This window comes from Marmota marmota, unplaced genomic scaffold (assembly GCF_001458135.2).
Source record: "Marmota marmota marmota unplaced genomic scaffold, marMar, whole genome shotgun sequence".
In the NCBI taxonomy this organism is placed as follows: domain Eukaryota; kingdom Metazoa; phylum Chordata; class Mammalia; order Rodentia; family Sciuridae; genus Marmota; species Marmota marmota.
In genome coordinates, this window is record NW_025999869.1 from 20,660,288 (window position 1) to 20,682,219 (window position 21,932).

The following is a 21,932-nucleotide window of genomic DNA, read 5'->3' on the forward strand; positions in this document are numbered from 1 at the left end:
TGTGCCCAAGCTCCAGCAGGGGAGGGGGCTTCAGTCTAGAGACTTAGAGAAACAGCCATTACGAATTTTGTGTTTCCCTGTGAGCACATCTGTCAACGACAAGCATTCCCTGGGAACCTCTGACCTGTTTAGCCTTGCAATTCACCAGAAGGTCACATCAAACACACACACCATTGACAGGATTCAACCATTTATGAACAAGTTTCACAAAAAGAAAAAAAAAACTTAAATGTAAAGTGGGGGTGAAGAAAGAGAACAGATAATGAATATCCCTGAAACAATTAGCTGAAAATAGTGAACTATAAATTTATATTTTGGACAGCATGCATTATGTTTTAGGAATATTGTTAATTGATTTTCATGTTAAATTTTACTTATTTAATATATTTGCAAAGCAGATGTCAGTACAATGTTGGGAGCTACTGACATTATGATTAGCTTAATAAAAATCAAGGCTAAGCTCTATTCTCCTGAAAACTATGGGAAAGACATATTAATCAAATTACCCTACAAATGGATGCACACAAAAAACTGGAATGAGTGTTCTTAAAGAGTTTTGTTGTGTTTAAAGTATGAACATGACCAGGTAGTTGATAGTAGGAAGGCTCTCCAGGGTAAGTGACATTCAGCTAGATAGAAATGGCAGATGCATCTGTCCTCAGGCGACAACTATTATCCAGATTGCCCACTCAATATCACAGAAACAGGTTTCATCGAGGTTAAGGAAGCTTTTCTAGATCTAAAGACTGATAAACAGCTGGACTCAAATCCAGGACCCTCCCACCCAAGAGTCCTCACCTGCAAACATTCCATGATGCAAAATGCCCCTGCACTCAGTAGAGATTCTCACAGGGCACCCAGGATGCACACACCAGCTTCACCTGGAAGCTTGCAAGAAATGCTCGTTCCTTCCTAAAGCACAAGAAGTAAACATCAAGAATCAATAAATGGGATGGTATCAAACTAAAAAAAAAACTTCTTCACAGCAAAGAAAACAACATGAAGAGAGAGCCTACAGAATGAGAGAAAATCTTTGCCTCCTGTACCTCAGAGCATCAATTTCCAGGATATATAAAGAACTCAATACAAAAAAAATAATAATAACCCAATCAATAAATGGGCAAAGGAATTGAACAGACACTTCATGGAAGAAATACAATTGATTGATAAATATATGAAAGCATGTTCAACATTTTTAGCAATGAGAGAAATGCAAATAAAAACCACTCCGATTTCATCTCACTCCAGTCAGAATGGCAGTTATCAAGAATACAAGGAACAATAAATGTTGGTGAGGATGTGGGGAAAAGGATATATATACACATTGCTGATGTGACTGCAAATTTGTGCAACGATTATGGAAAGCAGTATGGGGATTCCTAGGAAAATTTGGAATGGAACCACCATTTAACCCAGTTATCCTTCTCCTAGGTATCTACCCAAAGGAGTTAAAAATCAGCATACTATAGTGAGGCAGCCACATCAATGTTTATAGAAGCTCAAGTAACAATAGCTAAACTATGGAACCATCCTAGGTGCCCTACAACTGATGAATGGAATTGTGCTACATAAAGAATATGACATATTGCCCAGCCATAAAGAAGAATGAAATTATGGCATTTTCCAGTAAAAAGATGGAACTGGAGACTGTCATGCTAACTGAAATAAGTCAATCCCCAAAAAACCAAAGGCCAAATGTTCTGATTGAGGATGTTGGCTCAGAATAGGCAGGGGAGTGGGGGAGGGCTCACCAAATTGGACAGCGGGGAGTGCAGGGAAGGGATGAGAGGTGGGAATAGGACAGACAGTAGAATTAATTGGATACAACTTTCCTTTTTCCTATGTTTATGTATGAATACACAATCAGTACAACTCCATATCCTGTACAACACCAAAATGGGAAGGTATACTCCATGTAGAATATATAATGAGTGTAGCATGTATTTTGACATAACAAAAAAGAAAAAAAAAAGAAAAGAAATGTTTGTCTTCCTTCCCACCACATCCCTGCTGCATTGGAAAACAGAGATGGTGGGGGACAGTACCTGTGCTCATCCTTCCAGAGAACTGTGGCGCCATCCGGTGGAGAGCAATCATACCAAGGGTCACAAGAGTGAAGGAGATCACCCAGGCTCATCTCCTGCTCTGACTGCCATCTCTGAACCTCCTATCATCACATGACTGAGTGAAGCTCTTCTTCCTGGACAGTTCTTCCTTCAGTATCTCCCTGTGTTCTGTCTGAAAGCAAACCTGCCTCTTTCCTAAAAATGCTGCTTCCTTGTAAAGTCCAAATTACATTTTCTAGCTAATAGAAATTAGCTAGAAAATATAGGTGGCCATGACATTAGGAAGCATTGTGAATTATAAAACAGGAGCAAAAGAGAGTGGTTTTATTATTCCATTGTTTTGAAAATGAAACTAGAGCCATGATTGTCATTGCAAGTCCTTCTCCCCAGGTTTACTAGCAGTTAGTAAGAAACAAGACTGACAAGTGCAATGTTGTACTTAAGATTGCTTTCTATATCAGCTATGAGAAATTGGCTTAGGTTTTATTTGAACCGTAAAAATTACACAAAATTGAATTTATTGCTGGGCACAGTGGTGCACGCCTGTAATCCCAGCAGGTGGGAGGATGAGACAAGAAGATCACAAGTTCAAAGCCAGCCTCAGCAACAATGAGATGCTAAGCAACTCAGTGAGACCCTATCTCCAAATAAAATACAAAATAGGGCTGGGGATGTGGCTCAGTGGTCGAGTGCCCCCGAGTTCAATCCCCATTACCCAGCCCCCCAGCCCCAAAATTGAATTTACTCAATTCCCTTCAGTTGAATCAAGGAGGCTGTGGTAGTGAAGCTGCTTCTCTAAACTCCTCACTTGTGTGGCTGTAACAGGACCCGCCCACCACACCCAAGGCTTGTTCTCAGCACAGGACACTCCAAATGGTTTGCCCGTGCAGCAGTGGAATCTTCTACCAACTGCCCATGACCTTTTACTAAACCTCATTTCTGTCAAGTTCACTTTCTTCCCTTCTTTACAACTTCGTAAGCAGCACCATGCTTCAGCTCTCAATGCCACTCACCTGGATGACTCTTCCTCCACACACTCTCCTGCTCCCCTGTAATCCAGGAGCCCTAGAGGAAGCCCAACCAGCTGGCTCCTCCTTTAAGACCAGGGCCAACCCCTCTGCCTAAGTTAATCAACACATTCTCACTAACGACCAACCAAAACCAGACTGGTAAGCAGCCAGGCACAATTTGCTAAAATTTGAAGAAAGAATCTCCCTTGTTATTTTAGAGAGCTTCTTAAATAAAGGAACCTTCTCTCCCTGAATGTGCTTAGGAAGCAAGCTGCCCAGGAATTGCTGGTAGCCCTGTTTTACTAGAGAAAAAGCTGTTACCATACAGAGCTAAGAAGAGAGGTGAAGTGATATGGACATGTCCCAGATGACATCACTGAAATGCTGAGTCAAACTAGGTTTGAAATTCACTTACTCACTAGACTTGCCTGTTACAAGAGCCAATAAATCTCCTTTATGGCTTAAATCAATTTGAACTAAGTTTTTTTTTCTTATTTGTAGCCCTAATACATTCAAAATGCTATTGATCATTCCATTAAGGAAGGCAGTTTGACAATGTTCAAAAGCTTCAGACATGTTTGTACCCCGTGAGCCAGGAGTTCCTCGCCTATGAATTCATCTTGAGGAAATTTGAACAGGGAGAAGGATATTTATAAGCCCAAGCCTGTTCATGATCTTCCTTAGAAGAGTGAAATACACAGTGATCTAAGTGTTCAATGTGTGAATAATCAATAGAATATAAGAACATGGGAGATGGCAAATGGAGTCTGTATACATGTCTAATCTTGAGAGCTATACCATACTATGGAGAAAGTTTTATTATTCCATTTGTTTTTTAAAAACTGTACCATAAAAATATTTTGTTCATTAAGTATCAAGAGCATTGCATACATTATGACATACGTCCTGTTCCTGACTGCATATATCACCTAGGAAAAGCAACAAAGACGGGGGGGTGAGGGGAATGAAAGGGAGAAATAAAGGGGAATTTTATCAAAATAGAAATAAGATCAGTAGAGTAGATGTAGGAGATTGAGGAGGAAGGAGGAGAGACAGGAAGAGAGATAAATAGTAGAAGGAATCTGACAGAACTTTCATATGTACATGCATGAATATAACACAGTGAATTCCAGCATCGACTACATCCATAAGACACAAATTTAAAAAGAAAACTAAATAAATTACAGAAAGATCAGTAGAGGAACAAGGGGAGGGAGGTCGGGTAAGGGGGGAGAAGTGCTGGGGACTGAATTAGAGCAAATTATATTCCATGCTTTTGTGATTATTTCAAAGTGTGTCCTAACGTTATATATAACTGAAAATAAAAAAATAAAGACCCAGGATAATGACATCGGGCTCTCCAAGGAAGCAGGACACATGCATTGGAAAATGTCAAAGTTCTTGGGTGAGTCCAGTGTGCAATGAGGACTGAAAATTACTGTATCATTTCCTTTATCCTCAGGACAGTACTACCAAGGATTATTTGTGTCACTGCCCTGTATAGGTGAGTGCAATTCAGACAGGTTAATTGAGTTGTCTCCTGTAACAGAGAGGAGAGACTTCACCCTATCTAGGGCCTCTCATTTTAAAACCATCATGTTGAGAGCAACATCATTTGTCTTTTAGAATGCGCAAGGAATTGGGGTGTAAGAAAAATAAAAGGATCAGAGGACACATAAATGTAGAGTTAGATCTCTAGATGGAGAGGTGACAAATAATTTACTTGTTATTTCTTACACATTTTAAAATGTTAATTTTAATAAATCTGCCCCCCTCATTTCTTCTTGGTCCGCTAAGGAAGTACAGAATGTGCTTTCTCAAGAAGACACTAAGCTATTAAAACAGAGCTCCACAACTGTCACTTACCTCAATCAGTGGTTTTCATTGATTGTCTGCATGATACATTATCCTTAAAATCTACATGTATCATCCAAGAAGCCTGATGCTCACACACAGAGCTTGGGCTGGTGGGGCCCAGGGCCTCCCCTCAGCAGGAGCTGCTGCCCTGACCACCCTCCTGGCAGACCCTACTCCTGCCCGAGACCCCTAACTCCTGCCTGGCACAGCACAGTGGCTCTATCTTGAGCGGGACCTTTCTTTCCAGGGAAAGCCCAGGGTAAAAATGCTTGAAAGCCACTGATCTGAAGCAAGTCCTGCAGGTCTGGTGAGAAGACAGCAGCTCACACAGCAGAGCAGCTTCCAGAGGACAGTGCCCTTGGGACCAGGACTACCAGGGAGGCCCTGGACCCTTGACCAGGAGAGAAGGCTCAGTGGGTTCCCATGTGCTGCAGTAAGGACCTAAACCCTGGTGGCTTAAAGAATGCAGATATCAATGTTGTAATTCTAAAATCTGAAGACTGACTTGAGTTCTCCAGGCTGCTCCTTTCCGGAGGCTCAGGAAGAAGCTGTAGCCCTAGCTTTCCCAGCTTCTCGGGGCTGCCTGCCCTTCTTTCTGCACGGCCCCCTCCTCCATCTTCATTCAGGGCCAGTGACCTCAGAGAGTTCTCAAACTGCTGTATCTCTGGTTCTTTCTTCCATAGCCATGGCTCCTTCTGATCATGGCCAGGAAAGCTTTTCTCTTTTTAAGGACTTGGGTGAAGAGCTTGGGCTCACTCAGATAATCCACGAAAAGAATATTCCCTTCTCAAGGTCCTTAATTATCTGAAAAAATCCTTTTGCTGTATAACATTTACAAACTCTAGGGAATTAGGACATGGACCCATGTTTGGTGACAGGAAATTATTCTGCCCACTAGAGTTTGTCAATATTTTCCCTTGTCCCAGCACAACTGAGAGACACCACACATTCATTCACACCAACGTGCCTAAGGATGATGGCCAAGAACAGAAATGCCCACCCTGCAGAGGCCCATGAAGTTGAAACCAGCTTTCAGTGAGGTTCCTTTATCACATATTTTAAGGATGCCATATAATCCTTGACACGGGGCTTTACCAACTGCCGCAGTCCAGCTGCAGCAAAATAGCCGGGGGGTGACGAGCAACTTGTGTAGATTGATACAGCAGGAGTAGGAGCCGTTTATTGTAGGACCAGAGCAATATTTATACATTCCACACAGCTTATCTAATTAGCATAAACTAGATACATCAGTCAACCAATAAGGAATCTCCACACTTAATGGCTCACTGGTGTTACTTCCCAAACCACTCCCTCTGGCATTTTGCCAGGCACCATCCAGACTTGTTTACAGACTCTAACATTTCTCTGGCAAAATGCCAGGAGCCATCCTGACTTGTTTACAGACTCTAACAACCAACATTCATGGTTGGGGTATTCTCACACATAACTACTATAAAATACATGGAAGGGAAACATTTTACAGGTATAGATACATAACTAAATCAAAGAGCCAGGATTGCAATATTTCTTTATTTGTTCTTTCTAGTTATATTTTGACATATTTACACAAACATAGAGTATACCTTATTCTAAATAGGATCCCAGTCTTGTGGGTGTATGCAATATTGAGATTCACTATGGTATATTCATATATTGGAATATTTTTATAAAATATCCTGGATTCCAGGGGCTGGGGATGTGGCTCAGTAGTAGAGTACTTGCCTAGTGTGGGTGAGTCACTAGGTTCTATCCTCAGCGCCACCTAAAAATAAATAAACAAAAATAAAGGCATTATGTCCACCTATAACTAAAATTTTTTTTTTAAATCCTGGATTCTGATATAGAAGCTCAGCAAATTAAAATGTCCATGCTGCACAGTATCACATGTAATTTATTTCAAATATATCTTGTGGGAAAATGTGAACTTCATTACCAAGCAAGCACATTTCTTAAATGGTTGAGGAATACAGCATGACTTTTTTTGAAACAAAATAAGAAGTCAAAATCCTAAGAGCAGAAATGTCAAGTCTCCAAGTTAAATACCCATTTCCATTAATAAGATGCCCCTGGCAATGTCACAGTCCTAAATAATAGATTGTGGTCATGCCTAAGTAGAGGTGGAAATGTTTCATCTTGCATCAGCATCCTCTCTCTGCACAGCCATAGCCTCTCAACACAGTCTTTGCCAACACTGGCCACACTAGCAGAGGTGGCAGCCACTTCTAACGGCCCCCAGTGGCCTTCCTTTTCCTTCCTTGTAATACCCAGGTCTTTGAAACTCCATCCTTCTCTGAGATTCAGAGAATATAACCAGGCACAGTGAGTGGTGCACTCCTATAATCCCAGCTACTCGGGAGACTGGGGCAGGAACATTAAAAGTTCAAGATCACCCTGGGCAACTTGGCAAGACACAGTCCCCCAAAATAAATTAAAAGTCTTACTGGTAAAAGCACTAGCCTAGCAGGTGTGAGGTGCTGGGTTCAATCCTCATGATGACGGCAAATAACAACAACAACCAAAAAAAAAAAAAAAATCCTTAAGATATGTGAGTCTCCACCAATCAGATAAAATTCTTTCAGACCTACTCTTGTTTTCAGCCAAAGAGAAGGCTTAGGAAGTCGAAGTTATGCTTTTTACTATACTATTTTATATTCATAACAGTTTTGGAAAACCACCGAGAAAGAATATTTAGCAAACATACCTTGGGAACCTGCTATTGATCTAATAACCTATTCCAACCATCCTCAATCTTGGTTACTTTAAATGTATCTTTTTACCCACATACATACATATTTAGATAAATATGGTAGAGAGGGAAGGAGCACATAAGAATAGAGGGACTCTATTCCCAGAGATTCAGATAAAATTTAAAATTCCTGGGATGTGGCTTGGAGTGAAATTCCCACAGTTTTCCACACACTGCTCTCTCCCTGGTAAAATCCAGTCTTGTAGAGGAGAGAGGTGGCCAGGAGTAAGTACTACTCAGATGTACCGAGTAGTTTTGATTCTCAGAACTCATTTGAAGATTCCAGGTGGAAATGACAAAGAATTTTAAGGCAGCAGCCACAGGATGAACAGGAAGGTACACTCAAATGAGACTAGGAATCTTAGGGCCACAGCACAAGGTAAGAACAAAAGCACAGACATAAGACCCAAGCCCTACACAATAACCAGGAAATGAAACGATTTCCCCAAGGGCAAGAATAAATGGCAGACCTAGAATCCAGACCCGGAAGTCCTAATTCCTACCCTGTCTCCAAAGTGTCTCTCATTTCCTTCATTATAAATACCCAATAGTATTGCACTCAACTGACAGCAACTATAAGGCAGGCCTAAGATGGCTATAGTTAAGGCTCCTTCATGAGGCTTATGGCAGGCTGCTTTTAGTATGTAGCCAAGGTCATGAATACCCTGATTCAGCATACATACTCAAGGTAATAAACATTTGCTGTGAGCATGTGCCCATTTATATAACCTGTTGACCATGTGCCTTCTTTGTCTGGCCTGTACATAAAAGAGGCCTATGGAAAGACTCAGGGGGCTGAGATTGCGGGCTGCTGCCATCTCCAGATGAAGCATGTTTACTATCCAACTGCACCTGGCATTTTCCTTTATCTGCTGGGATACCAAATCCTTTTCCCCAGGTCTGAGCCTTGACCAACAGCCACTTTACATATAGGCCATGGGCTTTCTGCGGAGAAGACAGTAATTCAAAAAGGAGAGACCTGCACTGCTGCCCCTCATTGAATAAAGAGTGTTCATTGTATGAAAGGCCCTTGCTAGGCTGGGCTGCCCTCATTAGGAGTTGAGAATATGCAGCCCCTGCCCACTCTACGCCTCACATAGATAAAGGAGAGAAAGCTGCAAAGTTACCAGGGTGGGCCTCCTTAGAAGAGGGTAAACTTGTGCATATGCTATTTTAAGACCTTTAAACCAAATTGCCATGTGCATGCTATACATTAAAACTTGCTCCAGCGGCTGGGGTTGTGGCTCAGTGGGAGAGTGCTCGCCTCGCATGTGCAGGGCCCTGGGTTCGATCCTCAGCACCACATAAAAATAAATAAACAAAATAGAGGTATTGTGTCCAACTACAACTAAAAAATAAAAAATAAATAAATATATTTTAAAAAAACTTGCTCCAAATAGCAATTTGTTAAGAACAAAGGTCAAAGAAAAATTTATACCAGTCTTTGAACTCTATCCCATATTTTTCATCTTTGAATTTTTAATTCCAAGTTTAATTTTTTAACTTGGCATTTTTTTAGTGTGGTGTCATCTACTTAGGGGCACAGTTGATGACAGCAAACAAGCAAACTGCTTGCTAGTTCCAGAAACATCCTAAAAACACAAAGACCTCAGCCTTGGTCTGTCATCTTCATCAATTTAGCCTCAAGTTAAATTGGGATTTGTTCTATCCAGCACACTTGCAGAAACAGTTTAGTTGCAATAAACAACTTATTTTCTATGGTTTCATGTTGTTTTCTCTTTTCCTGGGTGGTTAGGGAGAGCCATTAGGATACAAGGTGCCCAGATGAAGATTTAAATGTTGTCTGGATTTAGTAGTAATCAATACAAGGTTTCTCTTCCCTTTGACTATGTCACTTAATGATAATTCATCCAGTTAAATCTTTCCAGAGTTCAGGGAACAGACATGCCTATAGTGATCTCCTCCTTAAGAGGCTTTATTTTCTATTGGGACAGCACATGAACAAGCTTACTATTTTGATCTTACAATATAAGTGCCTACCCTATAGATCAAACAACAGGAACAACAACACAGTCCTCTGCTGGATCATGCCCTACAATGAACACCCACTCCCCAAAACAGCCATTGCTTCATGACTTGATTCTCCATGCAAATGACCCCTTTGCCCCTCATCCAAAGATGGAGGGAAAAGGTATTGTAATGTGCTATATCAAGTTAGGAAAAGAGAACCCAGAGAACTTAGGAGTAGAGATTCAAGTAATCTGTTGGCTAATAAGCTTGTGATTCCCATAGAAGAAAAAAAAAGTATACAGTCTGATTATTACCTGCTTCTCAAATTTACATAACCATCAACCCAACCCTCACCACTTTTCTAAACACCTTCTGCTGAATGTCCCCATGCTACTCCTGGAGTAGCAGTTAACAGTGGTGAAGTTTACAGCAGCAAATTCATCATTGAAGTCATTAACAAGCACTCCCCACCCCCCCACCAAAACACACACACACACACACACACATGCACACACACATGGAATAAAAGGGTCTGTCTCCCATCTCTACTACAACCAAGGACTGAGAGAAGGGCCTTCCACATTCTCCCTTCCTTTCCTAGGGACAGGAGAGTGAGCCAGATAACATCTGTTTCTCTCAGTCACTTGTGCCATTTAGCGCAGTTCTTCTTGGAATACAGCCATGGCCTCTCTCCAGCTTTTCACTTCCTAGGACATTGCACACCTGCAAGGACACGCCTAGTGCTCCCCTCCTCACATCTGCAGAGCCAGCCTCTCCCCTTCAACCAACTTTCTTCACAGTTCCCCAATAATCTTCCCTCTGGTGTACGAGTTATTGCCTTCCTAGAATCCACCCCTAAGCTGCTCCCCTCCTGTGCTCCTCTTCACCCTTGAACTCTTCTTTGGAGACCTCTGGCTCCACTGCCAGCTGCTCTCTGGTCCTCTCCACCCAGTTCATCTGCAATATTTTTGGAAGCTCTGCTCCCTGCCCACCTCAGGTCATGCTGCAGACATGACCAGGCCTTCTGCCACCCAAAAGAGAATCCCATGGGCCTCAGCTGTTCCTTGGTTGAGAGATGACAGTGATTCCCCACCGAGTCACCGAGTCACCAAGAACCTGCACACAGGGAAGCTGGATGAGCCCCTCTGCACTAGCCCTGAACTCAGGGGCTTTTCACTCGAATCTCACATCAAGCTCCTTGGCAAAGTTTTCCTCTATCACAACCAAAACAGATAGGCATTTCATACATTCTAAAGCTTGTAATTTATAGAAAAATTAAGACAAAAAATCATCTCAATTAAGGATACATCAAAACAGTCACCACTGGACCCATCACGACTCTCTTTGTTTTCTCTTCCCTGTTAGTTTGCACTGACAGTGGGAAGGCAGCACCTGATCCTACAGCATCCATAACCCCCCCAGCTGATCTCATTCTCTTCCTGTGTGGACCATCAGCCCTTAGCCTGCTTCAAAGCTCTAATGACATACAATCCTCTTGCCAGTGGGACCTGGCAGCAAAGTACCATGTGCTGGCTGAATGACCTCGAGATAAAGCTGAGATTTCAATACTCAGCTCTCATGCTGTCAGGCATCTGCCTCAAGGGAAGGAGGGCTCCATGCAACACAGTCAAGCACTAAACCATCCAAGTGTCACCGTCTTCTCAACCCCCACACTGACAACAGATGTCCCCAATCAATCAAAAGTTCAACATGTAACAGCATGAGGCTCAAAAACAAAAAAAATCTGATTCCAGATAATTGCAAACATATGAATACTTCACTGTCTCAGAGACCTCCAAGAGATAGCCCTGGTTGCAGTCATTGCTGACTGACTAGCTGTTCAAATTAGAAGCATGCCCACAATGACTCCAATTCCTATAATTATGTTCATTTAGGGAGGCTCCCCACTGCAGATTCTGTCTGTGCCCAGAGATCTTCTGCATGTCCTTCACCTGTCTGCCCAAGCAGGTGGGTTATCTTAGCAAGACCTCTGTATCAGAGCCAGGAACAGGACAGGCCACTGACTGCTTACCTCAAACAAAGGAAGGAAACTCCAGCCTCCAGCCCAGAAGACCTTGGTCTCAGAAGTCATCCCCATCCTGACTGTAAGGGGAGAAGGTGGGATGCAAATTTCCTGGTGACTTACATCAGGTGTGCCGAGACCAGGACACCTCAGAGAATCCCCTTGCCTCCAGAGTGAGCAACACAGATTTCAGGGTGGTTTTCAAAACCCCAGAGTATAAGCATCACCTGAGTTAATCACCTGTGGATTTATAAGCTTCTCCCAGAAGATTCTACTCAATGAGGAACACCTGGGTGAACCCAGGGCATGTGATTAGAATTTTCCAGCACTAAGGAGTAGATCTAGAGTGACAAGGAACCCCAGAGAGGGCAGGCCTTTCCACCTCATGGGAGGCTGTGTTCCCACCTGGAGAGCATCCTCACCTCCTGGCTGCCTCAGTGACAATAGCAATAAACAGCTGGCATCTTCAGAGTCCTTGCTCTGCCAGGTGCCCTGCCAGGGGATTGACAGGAAATATTTAGTTTATTTTCACCCATAAATGCAGATATTATCCCTGTTTTATAAAAAGAGGTCTACGGGGATTTTCATAAGCCCAGGGTCAATCAAGTATAAGTAAAACCAGCCAGCCTCTGACTCAAGTCCTGATAGGAAGTGACTCCCACATTCTGGTAATGTTGTCTTCCTGAATGTATGAAGCATGTCATAGTCACCCTGTGGCTTGCAGACACTCTCCCTAAAATCTTGCTGACCTGTGCTCTTGGAGATGCCCAGACCCTTGATGGGACCCTGTGAGGACTTTGCCTTTTTATTTTTTTCCTGGTAACAACCTGGAAATATAAATATCAATTTATGCAACAATCATCCCCAGGCAACTAGGATTTAATAGCTGAGAGCTTCCAAGTCTCTGTCCCCATTTTCAATCTAGGGTGCATATTTTACTTTGCCATCCCCCAGGAGGTCCCTTTTCTTGTCAGCCTGACGCAGCTTCCTGCACCAACATCTCCAGCCAGGCCTCCTGTGTCCTCCACTGCAGGGCACTCCTATGCCCGTCTGCCTTTTGAGGCTGCCAGACACTAGTGATGATGGTTAAATCACACACAGCGAGCTCTCAGTGAAAAGCGATTGGTTGGTCTCCATCTCCTCAGTGGCTTAAGACAGCCTGTCAGAGGAAGACCTGAGACTCAGCCACAAGCTCTGGGGTCCCAGGGTCCATTCTCTCAGCTCTGGCTGAGAACGAAGAGCCTGCTCCAGAACCTTCAGCTGGACTCTCAAGGTAACCAGCTGCTTCTGCCTATCCTTTACAGGTGGCTGACTCCCAGACTAATCTACCAATTTGGTTACAAAAATCTAGCCCTGGGGGGGTTCTCAGCATCACCACTGTTCACTTTATTGACTTGCTAGTCTTTTGTCCTAGACTGTGTTGCATGGAGCCCTCCTTCCCTTGAGGCAGATGCCTGACAGCATGAGAGCTGAGTATTGAAATCTCAGCTTTATCTCGACAGACTTTTGTCTGTCTTGCACATTGTAGGATACTAGCACATCTCTGGCTTCTAGCTCCCCAGGTTTCATTACCATCCTCCAAGTTATGACAACCAAAGTGGTCTCCAAACCATGGCACAGGTTGGGTTGGGGGGGAGCAAAAGGTACCCTGACTGAGGACCACAGATCTAGAGTGCTGCTTCAAAAACCTTTAAGTGTAAATAAACACTGGAGGACCTTGTTAAAAATATAGAGCCCCATTTGATTCAAATGTATGGATTGTCAAGATCATTGTACTGTCACGTGTAACTAATAAAAAAAATGTAGAGCGATTCACTAGGCTTGGGTGGAGCCTGCGAGTCTGCATTTTCAACAGCTCCCAGGTGATACCCATGTTTATGATCAGAGGACAGCACGTTAGAGGCAAAAGTCTACATTAGAGTGCTTTCCTTAACATGTAGATGCCTCCAGCCATCCCAGAAGATGCTGGTTCTTAGGACCTGGACTGGGGCTTAGGCACCTATATTTTTTAATTGATTTTTTAAAACAATAAATGACAGTAGAATGCATTACAATTCATATTACACATATAGAACACAATTTTTCATATCTCTGGTTGTATACAAAGTATACCAATTTGTGTCTTCATACATGTACTTTGAATAATGATGTCCATCACATTCTACCATCATTGCTAACCCCCTGCCCTCTCCCTTTCCCTCCCACCCCTCTGCTCTATCTAGAGTTATTCTATTCCTCCCATGCTCCCCTTCCCTTCTCCACTATGAGTTAGTCTCCTTATATCAGAGAAAACATTCAGCATTTGTTTTTTGGGGATTGGCTAACTTCATTTAGCATTATCTTCTCCAACTCCATACATTTACCTGCAAATGCCATGATTTTATTCTCTTTTATTGCTGAGTAATATTCCATTATGGATATATGCCACATTTTTTTATCCACTCATCTACTGAAGGGCATCTAGGTTGGTTTCACACTTTAGCTATTGTCAATTGTGCTGCTATAAACATTGATGTGGCTGTGTCCCTGTAGTATGCTGTTTTTAAGTCCTTTGGGTATACACTGAGGAGAGAGAGAGCTGGTTGAATGGTGGTTCCATTCCCAATTTTACAAGGAATCTCCATACTGCTCTCCATATTGGCTGAACCAATTTGCAGTCCCACCAGCAATGTATGAGTGTACCTGTTTCCCCACATCCTCACCAACACTTACTGTTGTTTGTCCTCATAATAGCTGCTGTTCTGACTGAAGTGAGATGATATCTTAGAATAGTTTTGATTTGCATTTCTCTAATTGCTAGCAATGATGAACTTTTTTTCATATATTTGTTGATTGATTATATATCCTCTTCTGAGAATTATCTGTTCAGGTCTTTGACCCATTTATTGATTGGATTATTATTTTTTTGGTGTTTAGGTTTTTGAATTCTTTATATACCCTAGAGATCAGTGCCCTATCTGATATGTGAGGGGTAAAAATTTCATTTGCTGAGAAGAAACTTTTTAGTTTGAATCCATCCCATTTATTGATCCTTGATTTTAATTCTTGTGCTATAGGAGTCTTATTAAGGAAGTTGGATCCTAATCCAACATGATGAAGATTAGGGCCTACTTTTACTTCTAATAGGTGCAGTGTCTCTGGTTTAATTCCTAGGTCCTTGATCTTCTTTGAGTTGAGTTTTGTGAATGGTGAGAGATAGGGGTTTAATTTCGTTTTGTTGCAAATGGATTTCCAGTTTTCCCAGCATCATTTGTTGAAAAGGCTATCTTTTCTACAATGTATGTTTTTGGCACCTCTGTCTAATATAAGATAATTGTAATTTTGTAGGTTAGTCTCTGGGACCTCTATTCTGTACCATTGGTCTACCAGTCTCTTTTGGTTAGGCACCTGTATTTTAGCAAGCACAGTCAAGTGTGATAATCCCCCTCATGTTCTAGAAACCATGGTGCCAGTGCTCAGGATTCGGGTATTCATAGCAGATCCTAGAATCCCATGGAAATGACATCCTAAACACAGTGTGCAGTTGTGACAGGAGACATTGTCCCAGCAGTGGTAAGTGGGCTTGGCTTTCTGCCTCAAGGGGAGGCTCTTGGTTGACACAACTGGAGAGAGGCCCTGCAGGAGATGGTGTCCCAGGACTCTGACTGGAGGTAGGAGGAACTGATTCTGGCTTCCTGGGGCAGTCATGGGCTGTGCTTAGGGTAAAGGGGACTTCACAGAGGCTCAAGGAGGAGGTAGGGCAGGGGATGCCACAGCAAAGCCAGTCAGGAAGGTTCCTTGAATTACCCATTTCCAGTTTTTCTTCTCTCCCTGTGCCACTCAGCTTAAGACTCAGAGAGAAACAGGGAGACCAATGCACACATACCCGAAAGAATATTAGCCTGATTTGGTATCCGGTATAGACTGGTCATCAATTATTGTGCATCTTTTACTTAATAGCATGGATTTTCTATCAGAAGAAATAATATAATGATTCACTGTATTAACATCCTTGAGTTAAAGTTGAGTTTATTCATATGCACTATAATAATCCAAGAAATTGGAGCAGGAAAACAGAGAGGTTGGGTCATAGACAGAAAACCTAATTTTCTCTATGGTTAATCTGATTCTCCAGTAGGAATACACCTTAAATCCTCTTGCAAACAGAAGTCCAGAGGAATTACCCTTTAAAGATATCCCTGTATTAGATACTTTATTTACTTTATCTAATTTAACTTTCAACCACCCTTATGTGGTAGATTTTATTGCCTTCATTTTTCAGACCAGGAGAGCAAAGCCTGAAGAATTTAAGCAATCCTGTCAGATCCCATGTCCAGTGAGACTGAACCTGAGGGTCTGCCTTAATATCTCTCTCCACTACATTCATTCAATTAACAACCTGCCATTGCTGTTCTAATTATGGCTCGGATGTCCACAGGTGCAGCAGCAGGCCAGGCACCACAGCTGAGAGCCTCTTAGTTGGTCTTCCGGCTACTGGTTTTGCTGTCATACCAGTCTGCTCTCCCCAGAGCCACCAGAGTGACATTTCTAAACTGCAAACGTGATTATGTGACACAGCTCCATTCTTCCCCAACCCCTGCTTCATGCTCAAATGTTTCCTACTGTCCTTGATATAAACCTGAGCTGCTTATTTGCTTGCTAGGCTAGGATTTGCCCCCTACTTTATATATTCTCCCAACAGCCCCCCTTTCTCCCTTGTTCCCTGTTCTCACATGCTGTCTTCAGACTGCTCTACTTCTTTCCTTTCAGCTACTCTAGGCTCTGTGTCTTTCATGCCATTTTCTGTGCCTGAAATGTTCTCCCTGATTTGTCTCCTCCCCTGGGTAAGTCTGACTTCTCACCCTAAGCCTCCCTTCCTCAGGGCCAACTGTGGTCGTTGCTCTAAGTTCCCCTAGAACCCTGTGCTTCCAAGTCATGATACACAACACACTTTGTCATGGTGGCCATGCAAAGACACCTCTGGGATCCCTGAAGGAGGAGTGTGAGATTCAGTGACGGAGCACTGTAGACACCTGCCCACCAGCTGCCCCCCAGCCTAGCACAGAGCCTGAGCCTTACAAAGCAGCCCTTCCTGGTGAGTGCAGGATGCCTCTGACTGCTGACCTGGCTGCAGGACTCAGCAGCTTTACCAACTCTTCATGAAGACCATGCAGAGACTTTTCTATACATGCTCCTGTCCTCTACTTCTCCCACTCAAGCATGGGGTGTGTACTGTCTGATGGCTTTCTATGCTCTCCCTGTCACCCCTTACTCTGTTTCCTTCACAATCATGCTGTCCAATAAGTCTCCAGATGCCTGTTTATCAGAGGACCAGGTCTCACACACCACCTTAATTCTCTCTTTTCAATAGAATATGAGACCCAGAAAAGAAGCAGCTGGCTAAGCCTGTCCTGTTTCCCATTGTCACTTCTGCACCTAGCACAGAGTACCCACTCAAGAAATAGTTAATAAGTAATTTTCATTAAATGAAGGTTATATCTAATGCTACTTTCTACTGACTCTAAAACCTGTTTTCTTTTTAAATCCCAATAATTCTTTCCCATTGTTCTCGAGCTACACATATACACTGAGGTAGGTATGATAAGATAATCAGATATAGAAAACAATGATCTTTATGCCCCCCAAAGCTACTTTTACAGTGGCATTTAATAGGCTCAATAAAAAGCTTTTGAGGTGGAGAATTAGGAACAAGGAGAAAAGGACAAATATACAGATTTTGTTTTAAATATACCTAAATCACCAAGACTCTTCAGTTTATTGCTGTACTCCTAATGCTTATGATAATGCTTGACACATTTATTAGGCATTGGATAGATTTTTGCAAAACTGAATGAATTAATTGAACTATTCACTTCTATGGATTTTCCCCCTTTCTTTCCATAGACTTCAATGCCCTTTAGACAAAAGCTATAGAACTGACACAGTACAGATATAATAGATGAGCCTAAACTTAACTTGTATTTTCCATTTTGTTGATGACATTTCTTCACATTTTGTTCTGGAAGAGTTACAGCAAAATGTCACAAGAGGAAACACAATGACAAAATGTCTCTAGAGCCCTTGGAGTGTTTCTCGTGACACATTAGAATCTTGTTCTTGAAAGTCTAGGGGATATGCTTCAGACATTTCTAAGTAATAAATTAGAAAGTAAGCTATTACCAGTTTGTCCTCAAGAAAGTAATGAATCTTGCTAAATCAAAACATCCCCATCAAAGCACCATCAGCACACTTCAAGTCTAAGGCCCGTGTCAAGAATACAGAGCCATGAGAAGAGGAAAATGTGGTTCCTGTCACTGATGCCTGTGGTATGGACTTGGAGGTGAGAATCTGCACACAGATACCTGATACTCACTGAGGGGACCTCACAGATGTGCAAAGTCCTAGTCCTCTTTGAAGATGCAAATGTGTTGTCATCACCTCCATTATGATTTGGATAGGAGGTGTCACCCAAAAGCTCCTGGGTTAATGAAGGAATATTCAGAGTTGCAATGACAAGATTATGAGAGCTGTCACCTCATCAGTGGATTAATCCATGCGATAAATTATTAATTTGGAAAGAAGACTGAGTGGTAACTTTAGGCAGGTAGAGTATGCTTGGAGGAAGCAGGTCAGTGGCAGGCATGGCCTTGGGGATTCTCTTGTCCCCATGGCAGAGCTCTCTCTGATTCATGAATGCAATGAGCTGACAGTTTTCTTCCACCAAGCCTCCCCACCATGATGCTGGGTCTCCCACAGACCCAGAGCAATGGAGTCAGCTGACCACAGACCGAGACCTCTGAAACTGGGGCCTCTAAATAAACTTCTACTCCTCCAAATTGTTGTTGACAGGCATTTTGGTCACAGCTACACAAAGCTGGCACCACAGGTATTATTAAGTCCTTTTACACACCTAACTTTAGAATCAATCCTTTTCTTCTGATTTCTTTGCACTTTGTTCCACTTATCATAGTCTACCTTGATACAGAGTTAATTAGTCACATAATTTTTATTTATCCCCACTGCTCATATAAAATTCATATTTGAGTATATGTCATGTGCCAGGTATAGGATTAACACCTAATAACTCTGGAGCAGAGAATGATGGAAAATAAAAACTACCTCCAATCTCAATTTTATTTTCTCCTCATTTCTGACAAAAGCACTGTAAGGCAACAAAAACTTTATAGCAAGCACTTTGCAGAAGAGGATGTTGAAGCTGGAAGAGGTTAGATTTGTACACCCCTCAATTTGAATTATAGCTCCTCTATTTACTAGCTGTCTAAATGCTCATTTTATTAACCCTCAGTTTTCTGCAAAATGTTCAATAATCCTAAATCCTACTTAATGTATTTATGAAGAGCAATGCTTGTTTATGTTAAGGTCTCATCATAGAGTGCCTGGTATATCATAAATAAGTATTTAATAAACAACAACAATAAATGCATAAATAAAGGTGTATCACATGGCTAGTTAAGAGATATGCTGAATCCTGATATCAGTTCCAAGTCTAAGGTTCTCTTGAATACACACAGCATTGACTAGATTGTGTCATAAGTTTCTTTATGGAAAAAAAGAAATGTTAGGTCATTTTCATAGCTGCAGAAGTCTAGCACAATATTTTTCAATTAATGAGGACTCAACATGGTTAATTTCATAAAAATAGTGATTTCACTTAATTACTAGTCATCATCAGACACTTCTCGAACATCCCTGGGACCCCTGTATTTAGCACCACTGCAGTGTGCCTCAGTTAGGATTGAGTCTGGTGATTAGCAACAGTAAACATCACCACAGCAGCTGAGATACAAGCTGTGCAAGCATCCCATGCAAGCATCTCATGCAAGCAAGATCAGAGCAAATCCAGAGGTTGTGCTATAGCACAACAGATCCATAGGGAATGAGGCTCCCCCTATTTGCTCCACCTGTTGTGTTCACAGTCTCCTAATGGACACTGAGCCTTGATCAAAATGAACATCCGCATGTCCATATTCCAGGCAGGAAGAAGGAGAAAGAGAGATGTATGAAGTAGTCACAGGCAAGAACTGGGCTACTGGCCACAGCTAGCTGTGAGGGAGGGAGGTGCAGCCTCCACTACTGTGAGGATGACCAAGAACAGGAATTGAGATTGGGAGACATAAGATAAATTCCGTGAGCCAGCATATAGTATCTGCCTCAGGGAGTCTGAGAAATTTGTTCTATATTAAAGTGAATCAAACATTAAATTATTTTTATTATTCATTAATCAGCAAAATTAAAATATGGCTTAAAACCTTCGCTTGCTCAAGACTAATTAAAAATCAGTCTCACTTTGGAGTACCTTTCTATAGTCATATATTTAATGAAGTCCTGGGTGGGAGAGGGAGTAGATTTACATGGTACCATTAAAAAAAAATAAAGTTTAAAAAGTCTTCCATCCTTTGTGGCTGACATTAAATTTCTCATTGTCTCATTCAAATTCTGGAAAAATTTAAAGGCATTTTGCTAAGTAAATGATTCCAGAATCAAATGGTGCATATTGGAGAACTACATTCACACATCAGCCTGAAATTTGTACAACCACAGGGATAAAAAATAGATCAATATTTTCCAGGGGAGGGTGGATATAGGAGTAGATGGGTAAAAAAAAAAAAAAAAAAAAAACAGTTGAAATAGGGAGGAACTGGATAGGAAGAGAGTTAACCAATATATTGCTTCTGCCTTAGGAAGATCTGCAAATTTGTTCTATTAAAGTTACATTAAATATTAAATGACTGTATTCTTTAGAGGGAATTGTAGAGTGATGGAACTGTTTGATATAGTATCTAAGTGGTGGATATAGGATTTCGTGCACTTGTCAAAATGCAGAGATTTCACATTATAAAGAAGGAACATTGATGTATGTAAATTTTGAAATAATAATAATAAATCAGAAAGTTGGGGGGATTCCACAATGAAATGTAGATGGTTAAAAATGAAACTAACCCTATTATAAATGTAAGACATAACTGTACTAGAAAGAGTAGGGAGAGAAGGGAGTTGACCTAAGTAAGATACTTTGAAATTGTTTTTTAGAATAAAAAAATGATAAGGGAAGGGGGAAGGGAACTATACACTTATACAATAAACCCACTGTTTTAGTTGGTAAAGCTGTGTACCATGAGGGTACAGGTCAACAATTCTGAAACTATTTAACATGTATACTAGGGATGGGAAAATAGGTAAATAATTGATATTGGTAAATATCAGGTTTCCTACCACTGAAGAAGAGAGTTATGGATAAGCAAGAATAAAAGACTACAAGAAGCTTGTGCTACTGGATTAGTGACATTAGTATAAATCCATATTTATCTTAATGTGCATGTAGAGATGGGCAGGTACAGGAACAATTGTAGGTAAGGGTAAACGCCTGGCTTAGTGTACATACCTGTGTTCCCTGGTTCTGTCTCCTGAAAGAGCCTGGAGCCATGGTGTTCCAGCAACAAGGATCACTCCCAGCACCCAGACCTTGGTTTCAAAATACCATCCTCCAATCACAGGAATCTGGGCTCCTGAGAGAAATGGCTGACTCAGGGTGATGGTAGGGGAAATGCAAGTTGAACCTGGAATATTAGGTATCACCAGTGAGATAGGAAGTGCTCAAAACATAAAATGATGAAGCATCTCAACGGGACACAAGATCTGTGACAGTTTCCAATGCCCAAGCCTGGATAAATTCATGAGACAAAATGAATAATAGCACATGGGATCATAACACAACATATAAATTAAATACAAACGAGTACATACTCAAATGAATGACTGAATAAATGGAGAGAAGAGACACATCTTCCATACAAAAGCATTCCAAATACATTCCAAATTCATATAGAACCACCCCTTCCACACACACAGCACAGCTTCATCTCCCCACCTTTTAAGTATGGACAAAACAGGTCAACACTACATCAGCAGGTGGTCGAGGACATTGTCAATGATGCCATGTGACCTGATGGTGTATTAGGAAGGGCGCTTCATCCCTGTGGTATTTCCAAAGACCTAGATCCCTTGTCTATTCAGGGTAAAGAGCAGAAAAACATCATTGGAAAATCATTTTTTCAAACCTGCCTAGTACTCCTCAAAACTATCAACATCGTGAAAAATAAGGAAAGACAGAGAAACTGTCACAGATCTAGAGACTAAGGAGATGACTTAACTGTGGCATCTGGATTTGCTACAGAATCATAAAAGGACATTAATGGGAAAACTGGTGGATGTCAGATAAAATCTAGAGTATCTTACAGAAGTAGTTAACAAACACATCA